The sequence below is a fragment of the Emydura macquarii genome, unplaced genomic scaffold (assembly GCF_026122565.2).
Source record: "Emydura macquarii macquarii isolate MOO-44397 ecotype Brisbane River unplaced genomic scaffold, CSIRO-AGI_Emac_v2 contig_1390, whole genome shotgun sequence".
In the NCBI taxonomy this organism is placed as follows: domain Eukaryota; kingdom Metazoa; phylum Chordata; order Testudines; family Chelidae; genus Emydura; species Emydura macquarii.
The window spans coordinates 8474177-8487763 of NW_027131527.1; the positions used below are offsets into that span (position 1 = coordinate 8474177).

Sequence of the window (13587 nt, forward strand, 5' to 3'; positions counted from 1 at the left end):
CACATGTTGTGATGACATACACATAACAGATCATGTATCTGGGTCAATCCTCTACATGGAAGTAGACGGATTATGAAAATATACAGAAGGGAAATTATTTTTTGCAATTAAATGTCTGTGCACAGATTGTTGAAAAGTTATACAGGGAGTGCCCCATTTTTAAAAAGTTACTGATTTGGCCCTGCAAATCAGATAGAATTTAGACATCTAACCTATCGTTTGTCCCTGCAACCAAGTGCAAGTGGAAAATTGTGGATGAAGATTTGAAGGCCGTGCTGAAGCTCCGAATCTCCTGAGGAAAAATAAACTTACACCTAGAATTGTAATTACAGGACATTCCATTTGCAACTCTCCTATCTATTTTAACTTCTGTCTCCCTTTTGAGTTTTGGTTCTAGCTGCTGGCTCCATTTAATAATGAAGTAGAAGATGGGAGAAGGGCTTAGGGGAACCAAGATCCAAATAGAGACTCAAACAAAGGAAGAGGTGATAGCAACATGTCTTCATCTATCTTACATGTTCCCCAAACTACCATCCTCTCACCCCCAAAACACTCACAATTCTCCCCACCATTTAAAACAAGTTTCTTCAGGCCAAATTGTCAAAACCTTGCTATATGCGCAGTCTCACCTCCCAGCCCCTCTTCAGTCCTACCTAAATCAACTTGAAGATATATAGCAGAGCTGGGGGATGGTCCTGAAATGTGGTCACTCTGAAGATCTGACAACTGTAGCTAGACACATCACTATGAGAGCTCTACATGTGTGCTGAGAAATAAATTGTCAGGCACATCAGCACATAGGGGAATCCCTTTTGTTTAAAAAGTGCTTCTTCAAAGACATAGGCATCCCCATCTCTCTTTGAGGAAGGCGCTGTGTGGGAGGGTATGTAGGCTTTCCTACAATGCCTCATCTGAGAAGCCTGTCTTTAAGTAGCGCTTAACTGAAAATGCACAGTCCAGGCAAAATGCAAAGGCACAAAGAACAGATAAAGAAATAGTCAATGCTAAGCAAAGTGTGGGCTGAAGAATTCTGCCTCCTAAGGAGGTGACAGTCAAATGAAGCTGGCTCATCAAGTGTGTCAAAGGCAGCATTAGACAGGTAAATAGCAATTAAATACTTCCCTCCCACTCTAAAATTCCACTCTGAAAACATTGGGTATTGCAGGAAGCTTCCTGCTGACAGGCACATCCTGACTAGAATTACACTTTAATATTTCCTGGTTTAGAAATATGTTTAACTTATATATTATATAACCAACATAATCCTCATACAGTTTCTAGGAGGAGCAAGAAATCTAAATTGGGAAAATATTTGCCACACAATGACGTACACAATTTCAAAAGGTTATTTTTACTATGTCTTCCTTTCTATAAAGTTATTAATGAGAAATGCAGTGTATGTAGCGGTGTTTATTATGCTTTAGTTTTCTCTGTACTGCACCTTTAAATTGCTTAAGACTCCGCTCTCTTGACAGGCAGTCACTTTCTGTTCAGTTCAATGCAGATTGGCAGGGGAGATCCAGGGAGTGTGTGAGATACCTCGCTGTCTGGTATCTCAGGCTTTGTGAGAGCCAGCCATCGTGTGTCCCAGGATGCCCCCCAAAAGGGAGTAGAGCCATGAAGAATTGGCAAACTTAGGCTTTAATCCTATCACTGACTCTATGCCATGGGTCCCTGGTGTCCAGGCAGAGCCTCCTTGACTTCACAGGGTTTCCACACAAATGCAGGGATTTACCCACATGGAGTTTCTTGCAAGATCTGGGCCCAAATGAAGTTTTATTTCACCCAGAGCCAAAACCTATGATTTAGCAGCCAAAAGACTGCAGTATTTTATTAAAAAGAACAGCATTAGCATAAAGGAAGCATTTACCAAATGGGAACTGAACTTGCCAACCCTGAACACTCAAATATCATGAGGCAGACCCACACCCCACACTTCATCATGCAAATGGCTTAAAATTTTTGAGGTTTTTAAAAATAATAGTGCTGGGGTTCTTTTTATTCGCCTTCGTGTTTTGGGGCCATTAGGGGCCATGGTCTCAAGCTTTTCTCTGAAACCACGAGGGATAAAATCATACTTATTTTTTTAAATGAAAGCCGACATTCTCACACCATTAAATGACAGGAAAAATACTAACTATTGTGAGAATCATGATAAAACTGGGGCAGTTACTAACACTGAAAGAGAAAGCTGCATCATGGAGTTGGTGAGACTCTTCAGTTTCTCTCTGTCCTTAACTCCTTGCAACCTCTCTACTTCCAGCATCAATGAGACACTCTCATTGTGGAGAAAAAGCTGGTTGTATGCTAAAGTCTCCAACCCTATCTTCCTACTATTCTTTACCTACAAAAATAGCTAACGTGGTAGACTGTTTCCCCATAATGTCTTGCTATATATATGGAGGCCTAAAAAATCAGCCTCCGTGGGCCAGAACTTTAACTCTTCAGTGATGGAAGGGAGGATCTCCAGCCTTCAACCCTAAAATGGGGGACAGCAAGCCTGGATTCTGTCTGAGCCCCCCACTGTTTCTCAAGCCTACTTCTTTCCCTTTAATCTGAGTGCCCTCTGTCACAGGACGCTCTCCCAGGGAAAATTTAGGTTTTTTGTTGTTTTGTTTTTGTCTTAAAGATAATTCTGACAAAGAATCCATCTGTTCTTTAGGAAAAACATAACATGAAACAAATAAACATAACAACACTGCTGCACAACTATAATGCTTTTCAGTCAAATCTCTCAAAAAGAAGTCTAAAAAGCAAAGCCAACTTGCAAAGCGGAAGGGAAAGAATTCCCTAGGATTATTTTACATATGTAGCTGCCAAGTTAATATGTACTGTGCAGGATACATGGACCTCAGAATCCCTGAATTATCTTGCCTTGCAGCAGCAGCATGACTCCAAAAGCTTTACTTGGCTGCTACAATTTTCCTTACCCACAACACACCTCCTCTCACAAGCACTGAGTTAAGACAGTGTTTTAGTCTAGTTTTTACTGAGGACACTCTCTCGTGAATAAGTTTATTTTCACTTTTCTTGCATGTTTTACAAAATTAAATTAATTTGTTACTCTTGACACTTGCATGAGCTAAGGAAAAAAATTCCTCAGGACAAATTGTTTTATTTCTAGAAAACTGTTTAGCCTAACAGTCAGTTTTTAGCATACACTAGCATGTATTTAGTTTTGGTAAGCAAAAAGAAAGCAATAGCCATGTTATCTCTGGTCATGAATCAATACATATTCTGGATAATATATGGGGAAAATATATGCCAGATTAACAGTTTAAATATAACCTAACAAAAATCTGCAGCTCAGTCACCAATGAACAGAACAGAGTTAATAAAGTGGATAGAAATGTAAGCAGCTTAATAGTATGCAATTTGACTGCCAGAGTATCTAAAATCTCATCCTACATAATATCTAACTAGACCATCAAAGTCTGCAGCTGGATTAGTGTATCATGGAAATGGATCATCAAAGTATGCAGCTTAATTAGTAGTGTGTAAGATCTCAAGTACTAAAATATTCAGGAGAATCAGTAAAAAAATACTTGATTAGTAAAACATGCCACATTCAGTCAGTACATCTTAATCAACAATTCAATAATTGACCAGGGTCAACTCTAGGTTCTGCATAGTCCTGTGTAAAAAAGAAAATGTGCAAAGCCTTGACAGACTTCTTTCTGTTGCATATCTACAGTGAGGGGAGAAAAGATTGGGCAGCTTGCGAGTGAGGCTCAGGAATGGTGCTCGTTATTAGGGGGAAGGAGTTCTGACCAAACAAGGTGTTCAAGAAGATATTTGTTGTACTACTAGGGCAAGGGAGAGTTGTCAGCTGTGTGTGTGTGTGCTGGTGGGGAGGGAGATCGAGAGGTTTGGCACAGGAGATGCACGTGGGTTTTAACTTCTTACTGGGTTGAGTTATGAGTGCTTGAAAGTGAAAAGGGGTTCCCTACTTGATGACCTTCTCTATCTTGGCTGATGTGACCTGTCACTCCATTGATCAACTGCTAGCCAACTACATCAATCGACTTCCAACTTCCCGATCTGTGGGCTCCAGTTCACAAGCACTTAGTAGCCAGCTGCCACTGCAGTGCCTCATCACTGAATATGTGGATGCTCTAATGAAAGCCGGAATCTGTCACATATCAAATGCTGAAGCACTCCAGACTGCACAGCATGGGGTTTTGATGTTTACATTGAGATATATGCTTAATAAAGTTCTGTAGCTGAAACAGGCCTTGAAAAGTTCTGCGGCTGAAATAGCTTCTCCTAAACTAACACAATGTCTTCCAGAGCAGCAGGCCCTAGCAGACCATCCTGTCTAACCAGAGAACCAGCCCCAGGGACACATGAACAGCTGAGAGCCATAGTACAGTGAGGTGATGGTATGTGAGGCACCTTCAGAACCCAGTTAGGTCAGCAGACTACATTCTACAACTGGAACACTGTCTGCTGACTGGCTATTTGCTCCTCATTACTTTCTGTGTCTGTCTGTTGGTATTCTCACTCTCCTTACTCTCTATATTCCTCTCCATTCTCTCCTCCTTCCCTGCACCTCCATTCCACAATTCTGTCAGTCTTCTCTCTTCCCTTTCCATCCATTTTTTCTTGTGCTCCTAGTAACGCATCCCATTCTTCCATTTACCCTTTATCCCCATAATGAATAGTAATGCTCAGCTCACTTTTCACCCATTAGATTTCAAAGTTCTTTACAAAGAAAGCCATTTTACAAATGGTAAAGCTGAGGCAAATATAGCTGATTTTCTCCAAACCAATCAGCAGGTCTGCTGATTCCTACCCAGTGCTGTTTAGTGGACCAGGGTGTTACCCAGTTTCAAATGTTTGGGGACCCTCCACATTAAAACTTTGCTTGACCTTAAATTCTATTTGGTATTCTCTATTGTTTTCTCTCATGTTCAAAGAGGTGAGCTAGGGCATGGGGTACTTGAACTATTCATGGGCCGTGTGCACAGTTCTGAAGGGATGTGTGCATAGCTATAGTGCCATGTGCACAGACAGAGGAAGGAGTGCAAAGGCGGGAAAATAAGAACTCTGGATTGGCTGGAACTTTTGTTTATAAGGCTCTCAGCACCACTTAGAGGTGCTGTCCACCCAGGAGGCAGCCACCCATCTCCAGTTCCATCGAATCAAGAAAGAGGATACCGTGTTAGAGCTTACTTGTCTACTGTTCCAGTCTTGAGTCCTGGTTCCATGCTCGTCTGCTGTGTCATTCCTATGTCTGTATGTCTAGAGGGCATAAGTAAAAAAGACTTTATTTAATTCGTTTACCCCTATTACCACATTTTGCTACCTGGGGTTCCTGGCTTTAGGCCCTTTGGGCTCTGGACTTGTGTTATTGTATTAATAAATTATTTTATTTGTTTCTCTGATTTGTTTACTGGTGCACCTTGGTGAGTCCCGGATGACAGAAGTCGGAGAGGGTGACTCTGAAGAAATCATTTGATAGTTATTTGGACTCAGTTGTCAGATTGGTTTTGGAGGGTATTAAGGTCCATTGACCCTGGGTGGGAGTGTGGGGCCTTTGTTCAGTCCTAACCCTCCTTTGGTAACATTTCTGGTGACCATGGCAGGACCTCTTCTGGTTGCTGTAGAAAACCATTATTTTATTATTTGCACAAGATCCAGTAAGGTACAGTTACCTCGTGAGTGGGGTTGCACTGAGTGGTAATTACCACCGGAACTCAGAGGTTAAGCGGCAATGCCGGAGGGCCAGTGAATCTGTCTACTGGGACTGAGTGAAGGGTCCGTTATCTCCATAGTAGTGGTGCATAGACACAAGAAGGGGACCTTAAGAGGCAGTCACACTGAGCAGATCAGGGACTGTCTGGGTTCTCTGGCAGCAGAGAGCACTGGCAGTAAATGCCAACTGTATGAGTGTCCCGATGTGCAGAGGCACTGTCAAGGAGAAACAGTGTGGACGCTGCATGGAGGCTCCAAGAAACCAGTTGCATCATCAGCAAAAGCTGGTGGCAAGGAGCTGGGGAGCAGCAGAACTCCATGGGAGAGGACAGTGGGCAGAGGTGCTACAGCAGAGGGCTGTGAGCATGCTGGTTTCTGCAACAGAGTTTGCAAGAATAGTGTCTGGAAGTGCTGGAGCAAAGGGGCTGAGTGGACACTAGCAAATCTCTGATTTGGAAGTGCTAGAAGTGATAGCCATCTTCCAGAGTAGCCAAGCAGGCTATAGGTTTTAGTAAAGCAGCAATGGAAGGCACAGCTGTCGATATAAACACTAAAACTTTCAGAACAAAGGGACGGAGCAAATGGGTTAATAAAAACAGACTTTTTTTTGTGTGTATATTATTTTTCTTAGTTTAAGAATCCTTGGGCAGTAGGCATGCTGAAAGGGGAAGATGAATTACAGATTTTAAGTGAAAGGTAGGAAAGTCTGGTTACCAATAAGCTTATCCCCAGTAAGAAATTTAAAAAGAGAGCATTGATTTCTGGGCTATACATGGTAGCTAAGGAACTTGAGAGATGTGTCAGGATAAGAATGATGCCATCTCCTAATTAGACTGTCAACTAAATAAACAGAAGGCATTCCGGGAAAAGCTAACTGATCAAAATGATACGGTTTCAGCTCAGTTGCTAGACCAGTGAAACCAGGCTAGCAAGCTGGAGCAAAGACTTCAAGAAGTGTTGGAGGAACTAGCTGGTAAAGACAGGGAGAACTTTTTCTTGACAAAAAAGGTAGTGGAGGCGAAAGCCACAACAAGGGAGATGGTATAGGAGGTTTGGCGCAATAATATGAAAAAAGCCGACCACTCTAAGTGTCATCTAGAGATAAGCAGACTTAAATGAAAGGTAGAAAGAACAAAAGATTTAGTGTTCTCTAGGAACACTGATCCTCTAAAAGGGTTATTGTCTGACTCAGACAGAGTCAGAAGAAGAGTTTGATTACCAAGAGGATCTGTGGGCACAAAAATCAAAGAGTTATTGACCCACACCTCAAGTCCCCAAAGTGTCTCCTGCAGTGGAGGAGAGGAACAGCAAGCACTCGATGGCACCAACAACACCTACTGTAATTGATTACAGACCTAACCACATGGCTGAAACGCAGTATGAGACCCAAGCTTATGGACCCGAGCAAGCAAAGGCAATGGGGCTTGCTCAATAGAGACACAGCCATAGACTGGATGGTCCAGCTCAGCTGTACACCTAATTTGAGCAAAGAAGATACTGTGACATTCCTTAGGGAGTGCATGAGTCAGGATGATTATAATGCGTTACCCACAGAGGTGCAGACAGCAACCACACTGCATCTTTCCGACATTTATGATGCCGTTTTCAAATTGTACTTTCCCTATGATAGTACAATGGGGAAATACTATTCAGAATGACAAAGACCGAGCGAGAGGCCAGAAAAGTTTCTTAGAAGGAAAACACTGTTGTACTGGTTAACAGGATTGCCCTATGACATGCCGGATTTTAAGGAAATATTCATGCAAGGTCTGACACCTACCTTGAAAATATCACTGGAGGCCATTAATCCAAAAATGATGACTCAGAGACATAGAAGAAAAGCTACGGGAGGCATATGAGTTACAGCAAGAAGCGTTTCCACAGTCAGTACATAAAAAGAAAATATCTGTCATCACCACTTCAGTGAAAGGAAACATTGACAAAGAAACTAAAAACAACAATAGTAATTATAAAGGAACTTCAAGGGATTATGAAATGAGGAAAGGCGGTGTAAACCAAAGATCAAATGCCATCACGGAAGAGGACAGGCAGTATAGAAACATCCTATGGAAAGTTCCTTAAAATATGAAGAGAAAAAGGACAAACGGTCTTCCCACTGAAGAATTGTTGAAAAGATTAATAAGGCATGATGCTAAATGTTCGGTTGGAAATCAAGGGGAGCTGCAGATTCAGCTAAAGTCTCACCAGAGTCTCTTATGACTAAAGCAGACTTCACCTCTCTTCAGTCTCCTCAATAATAGAAAATGACAACTATGGGAGATCACTTTTAAGGGAAGATTCAGAAACTTTGAACAAACATTGACTTGCGGACACTAATGCTATGTTATCTTTGCTGTGCACTAACAAAACTCCTGAGTTAAAGGACTAACTGATGAAGACAGTTAAAATCCTAGAATGATATAATGGCCACGAGAGTGCCATGCCATTCATTGATCCTCTTCTATTTGCCATCGGAAATACCAGATTCAAGAGTATGTTTAGAATTCAAATCCTGGATGGCCATGGCATTCTAGAGATAAACATCATCACAGATCTGTGGTTAATTATAGACTTGCTGAATCGAGTTCTAAGACAGGACAACGAAGAATCAGAAGGTTGTGTCATCATTCTGACAGCACATCGTGTAGCAGCTGTAAAAGCACCTGAAAGCCTAGTTATGCCAGAAGGGGATTAAGACATCAAAGACATTACCAACAAATATACAGGTGTTTGGCAAAGGATAAGCTCCAATGTAGGAGAATCAATGCAGAAGTGGTCATGGTGGTCCACACGTCTGACTATTAAAACAACACAGATGCCCAAAGGAAGCAGAGGCTGGGATAAAAACCACCATAGAAACTTTGGTGAAACAAGGTGTGCTCATTGAGACCACGAGCCCCTATAATGCTCCTATATGGCCAGTTCTTAAGGCCGATAAAATGACGTGGAGGCTAACTGTGGATTACAGGGATCTGAATTGTGTGACCCCCTGCATAGCTCCTGTGGTAGCCAAGTTTCAGGAGATGAGGCGGCAGTGTCTGCTGAGGTGAAGTGGGTCACAGTGCTAGACTTGAGTAATGCATTCTTTGCAATACCAGTGCCTGGCACAAGTTCCCCTTCACCTTTGGAAACACACAGTTCACATTCACCAGAACTCCTCGGGGCTACCACAATTCACTATTGAGATGCCACTATTTTGTATCTAAGATGTGGAACAACTTGCCAGGAAAGGGTCATTCATCTGTTATGTTGATAACAACTTGATAGCAACAGCAACAAGAGATGAAAATTTGGAGATTCTAAACTTACTTATTAACGTTGCAAGCCACCACAGAAGCACTGAAGGAGTGAGCTGTCTAAACAATCAGGCTGGTCTAATGGCAAAGCAAACAGCTCTTTTGGGTCCAGAGAAACTATGGACCAAATTTGCAGAACTGATCCAAAAGATTAATAACAATAGTGACACAGCATCTCCACAAGATCTTGTGATGCTACAAGAGCAGGATGCAGAAATAAGTGAGTTGCTAAAAAAGGAGGAATATGGAAAGTTCTCAATACTTAGAACTAAAGAAAACATAGTCATGGCAAAATGCAAAGGACATGATAAGGAAATGCTTCCAGTCTTAGTACTATCTACCTGTTTAAGGAGAGAAATGATAGGACTAGCACATAGCTAAGGTCATTATGGGTTGGATAAAACAATCGGTAGAATCTTAAAGGTAGCCTGGTGGCTTGGCTGCGTGAAGCAGGTAGAGTCCTACAAAATAAGTACTTCACATGTGCTGCAAATAATGCTGACTCAAAAGTTGTAAAGGAACCAGTTAGACATCAACCCATCTGAGGACCCTGGATGCACCTTCAGATCCATTATATTGATCCTCTCCCTCAGACAGGAAAAGGAAATAGGTACTATCTGGTCTTTGTGAATGTATTGTCCACGTGGATCGAAGCATATCCCACTAAGAATAATACTGCATTGACAACAGCTAAAATCCTTATGGAGCAAACCTTCTCCAGATTTGGGTTTCCAGAATGCATCGATTCTGATCAAAGTCCCCATTTTGTGGATGAAAGAGTGACAAACATCTGTAATACATTCGGAATAAAGCAAAGAATCCATATAGCGGGACACCCACAAAGTTTTGGCCTTGTGGAGCGTACAAATTGAACTTTAAAAACTTTGGAAAACAGTCAGCAATTCAGGAACAGACTGGGACACTAAATTACCTTTCATGTTAATGGGAATTGGGTCTTCAATAGCATCTCATGGGCATATCCCACTTCAGGCCTTGAAGGGAAGAGCTAAGCGTACACCTGAGGAATGGTGGGTAGGCGGAGCACTGATTGACAAGTATATAACTAAATTATTGGAGATCCTCAGCACTACTCAACGGGAAGTAATGACAAATCTAAAGATGAATGCAAAGAAAATAGATCAAAGATTAGGAAACATGCTGCACCCAAAAATAGGGAATGTTGGGGAGAGTATTATACAGAAACGACTCTAAAACAAGACACACATTGAGTGGGTAGGACCTGCGGTCGACAAAGTCACTCCCTTTGTTTACCAGTTAGAGGTACAGAGTAAGAATAAGAAAAATCTATAAATGGTTTCATGCATCACAAATGAAAACCTGAAAGGGTACAGTAACATGAAGTATTAATCTGTCTTCTTTTCTTTTTGCATCTCAGAAATGAATACTGATATTGTAAATATATACGTAATGTTAAAGATAAGTTGTATATATTCCCTTATATACTTGACCATCAAAGAGGGGAGTCTGTTATCCAGTTTCAAATGTTTTTGGGACCCTCCACGTTAAAACTTTGCTTGACCTTAAATTCTATTTGGTATTCTCTATTGTTTTCTCTCATGTTCAAAGAGATGAGCTAGGGCATGGGGTACCTGAACTATTAATGAGCCCTGTGCATAACATGAAGGGATGGGTGCATAGCTAGAGTGCCATGTTCACAGATAGAGGAAGGAGTGTAAAGGTGGGAAAATGAGAACACTGGATTAGCTGGACCTTTTGTTTATAAGGCTCTCAGCACCACTCAGAGAGGTGCTGTCTGCCCAGGAGGCAACTACACATCTCCAGTAATTGGATCAAGAAAGAAGACACTGTGTTAGAGCTTACCTGTCTACTGTTCCTGTTCGTTTTCCCGATCGTGTTCCTGCTTCATCCATTCCAGTCTCGAGTCCTGGTCCCATGTTCATCTGCTCGATTCATGTGTCCAGTCCTATCTCTGTGTACCTAGAACATGTAAGTGAAAAAGACTTTAGTTCATTTATCACTATTACCACATTTTGTTCCCTTGGGTTCCCAGGCTGTAGGCCCTTTGAGCTCTGGACTTGTGTTACTGTATTAATAAATTATTTTGTTTGTTTACTGGTGTTCCTTGGTGAGTCCTGGATGATAGAAGCCAGAGAGGGTGACTCTGAAAAGGTCCTTTGATAGTTATTTGGACTCAGTTATCAGATTGGTTTTGGAAGGCATTAAAGTCCATTGACCCTGGGTGGAAGTGTGAGGCATTTGTTCAATCCTAATCCCCCTTTTGGTAACAATGCTGCCACTCTAAAAACAAAACAAAACTTTTTAAAATTATTCAGTCATTGACTTGTTAGCACATAACTAACATAGGTAACCCCATGACAGGTAACTGTTATCCTTCATATATGACATTGTTAATGAATCACAGAAGGAGCTGCTTTATTTGAACAATTTTATCGCTGATGCTACTTTATCTCTCTTTCTCTTCTCTCTCTGGTTCATTGGCTAACTGCACTAAATGTAAAGAAACACCATCATCCTTTTGTTCCTGTTGTTACTAGTGCTCACCTGCATCATCTTGTCTTAAATTGTAAACTTTTCAGGGAAGGGACTGTGTCTTCCAGTTTATAGAGCCCTTAGCACAACAGGACCCATAGTCCTGCCTGGAAGGCCCCACTTTGGCACTACCACAATATAAATAGCAGTATTTGCAGTACAGCAAACAAACTCACTGAAGTACCAGAATGAATCTCCCTTCCTTCCATCGTTATATTACTGTTGCAAATGATGTTATTTCTCATTTATTTGTAGCACTTTCATAGACAGCTTGATTCCAGTGTCAGAGGCATGTTATCTTCTTGAAGAACAGCTTTGTTCTGCATGGATATTTATGAATAAAGGTACTACACCAAATTCTTTCTGTATTGCAGAAAAAGAGTGTAAAGACAACTACAAAAAAGAAGTTGGTGTTATTTGTTTATTCACACTACAAAAGATTTTGGCCCTTATTGTTAGATGAGATCAATATTTTTAGTTATTTTCTCGCCAGAAGAATTATACCTGAACCTCTTTTTAACTTTGGTTATACACAGAAATCTACCTTTTATGAAAATTAAGACCACTAGAAATGTTTTGTAATTAAAAATAAAAACATTGGAAAACCTTTTTTAAACCAAAACTTTCCACTGTAATATCTGAAACTCAAAGATTGCCGCAGTAAAACCTTGAAAGTGAAACTTATTTCACTGATACTTCTTTGTTGAAAGAGAATAATGCAAGCTATAAAAGAAAGAAATGATGACAAGTAAACTGGATTTTTAAAATTCTTTAACTTTTAATATTATTAGTAACAATGGACAATTTGACAATATTAGTAACAGAAGGAAATGAATTGATTCCCAAGATGATTTTTTTAATTGATGGTGTTCCTTGCACTCTATAAGAGTACATAATTAAGAACTGTTCTGACTGATAATCAATAACTTCCACTGGGTACTTCAAGAGTAGAAGCTTATTCCACCCAATCAGATGTCACCCACTACTGCAGACATTCCTTCACTTAGAACTCATTATCCACTTAAAGAATGATGGTCCTTGAAGACATCTAGAGGAGATTTTTAGAAACTACAGCTGATCAGCTAAAATGCATATCACTAATGCATTAAAGCTGCATTAATGTACTAAAACTGCATATCACTAAGTGTACAAATATTCTATTATTGTGGTAACGTTCAGCAGCTATTGCCTCATTGTGATAGGCACTGTAGGAACACATAACAAAAAGACTGAAAGGCTTACACTCCAATTAAATATAGTACATCCTCTTATAGCAGAGCATTATAGTGTTAGGTGAGCACTATGATTAAGGGATTTCACAAATTCCATTAGAGAACTCTCACATTTAAGAGTTTTGAACGTTATGAGCCAGAATAGCATAACAAGATAAAAATGTCTATAAATACATTATGGTGGTAGTTACAGCAATAGGAGCTTTACTAGGCACACATTTCTAACACTGAGCATTACATTTCAGTACATCTTTCCCATTTTTCAAGATTCACAATCATGTACAATTTTTACACAAGTCAAGGGTGTTTAGAGTCTGTTTTCTCTTTTCTTTTTTTTTTTTTTGCAGTACCAATAACAATTATTTTGTCGCTAAATAGACATTTAACAGAAAAGCCCCTACAAAGAATTTTCTAGGATCCTTAGTTCTACGTAAAACCTCTTCCCAAGCCGTTTATATTTAATAATAAGCACTTAAAAGTGACGTTGAGACTTAAATTTTATATGTACATTGTCAGCCCCAATGGCACTTTTATAATCACCCCACGGTAAGCTAGTTGAATTATGGGGACTCTTGAAGCTTCTATCTACAATTTCACATTTTGTTCTCCTAGTGGTAATAATAATCCTGAGAATTGAAATACTCTTGTAGACATCAATGAACCAGCACAACATTCCTGTGCGGTCGGTAGGTGGGCAAGGATTATTTGCAGTGAACAGGACGAAGGGAAAAACCCGGATTTCGATTTTTGGTCGCAACCCGCCCGCTGCAAAATTATACCGTCAAAAGACAGTGCAAGCGTAGCCTCTCCTAGTGAGCCAAAATATTGGG

General features: G+C 40.5%; 1 long non-coding RNA gene across 2 annotated transcripts in view; it reads right to left on the reverse strand.

Moving 5' to 3' along the window:
• Nucleotides 1–13587, reverse strand: part of LOC137156036 (uncharacterized) — an 86650-nt gene that overhangs the window by 72720 nt on the left and 343 nt on the right. For both annotated transcript variants that reach the window (XR_010920647.1, XR_010920648.1), the window contains exons 2-3: nt 10836–10952; nt 5176–5244 (exon numbers count right to left, since the gene is read on the reverse strand). This is a non-coding gene — a long non-coding RNA (uncharacterized lncRNA). The remainder of the gene's footprint in view (nt 1–5175; nt 5245–10835; nt 10953–13587) is intronic.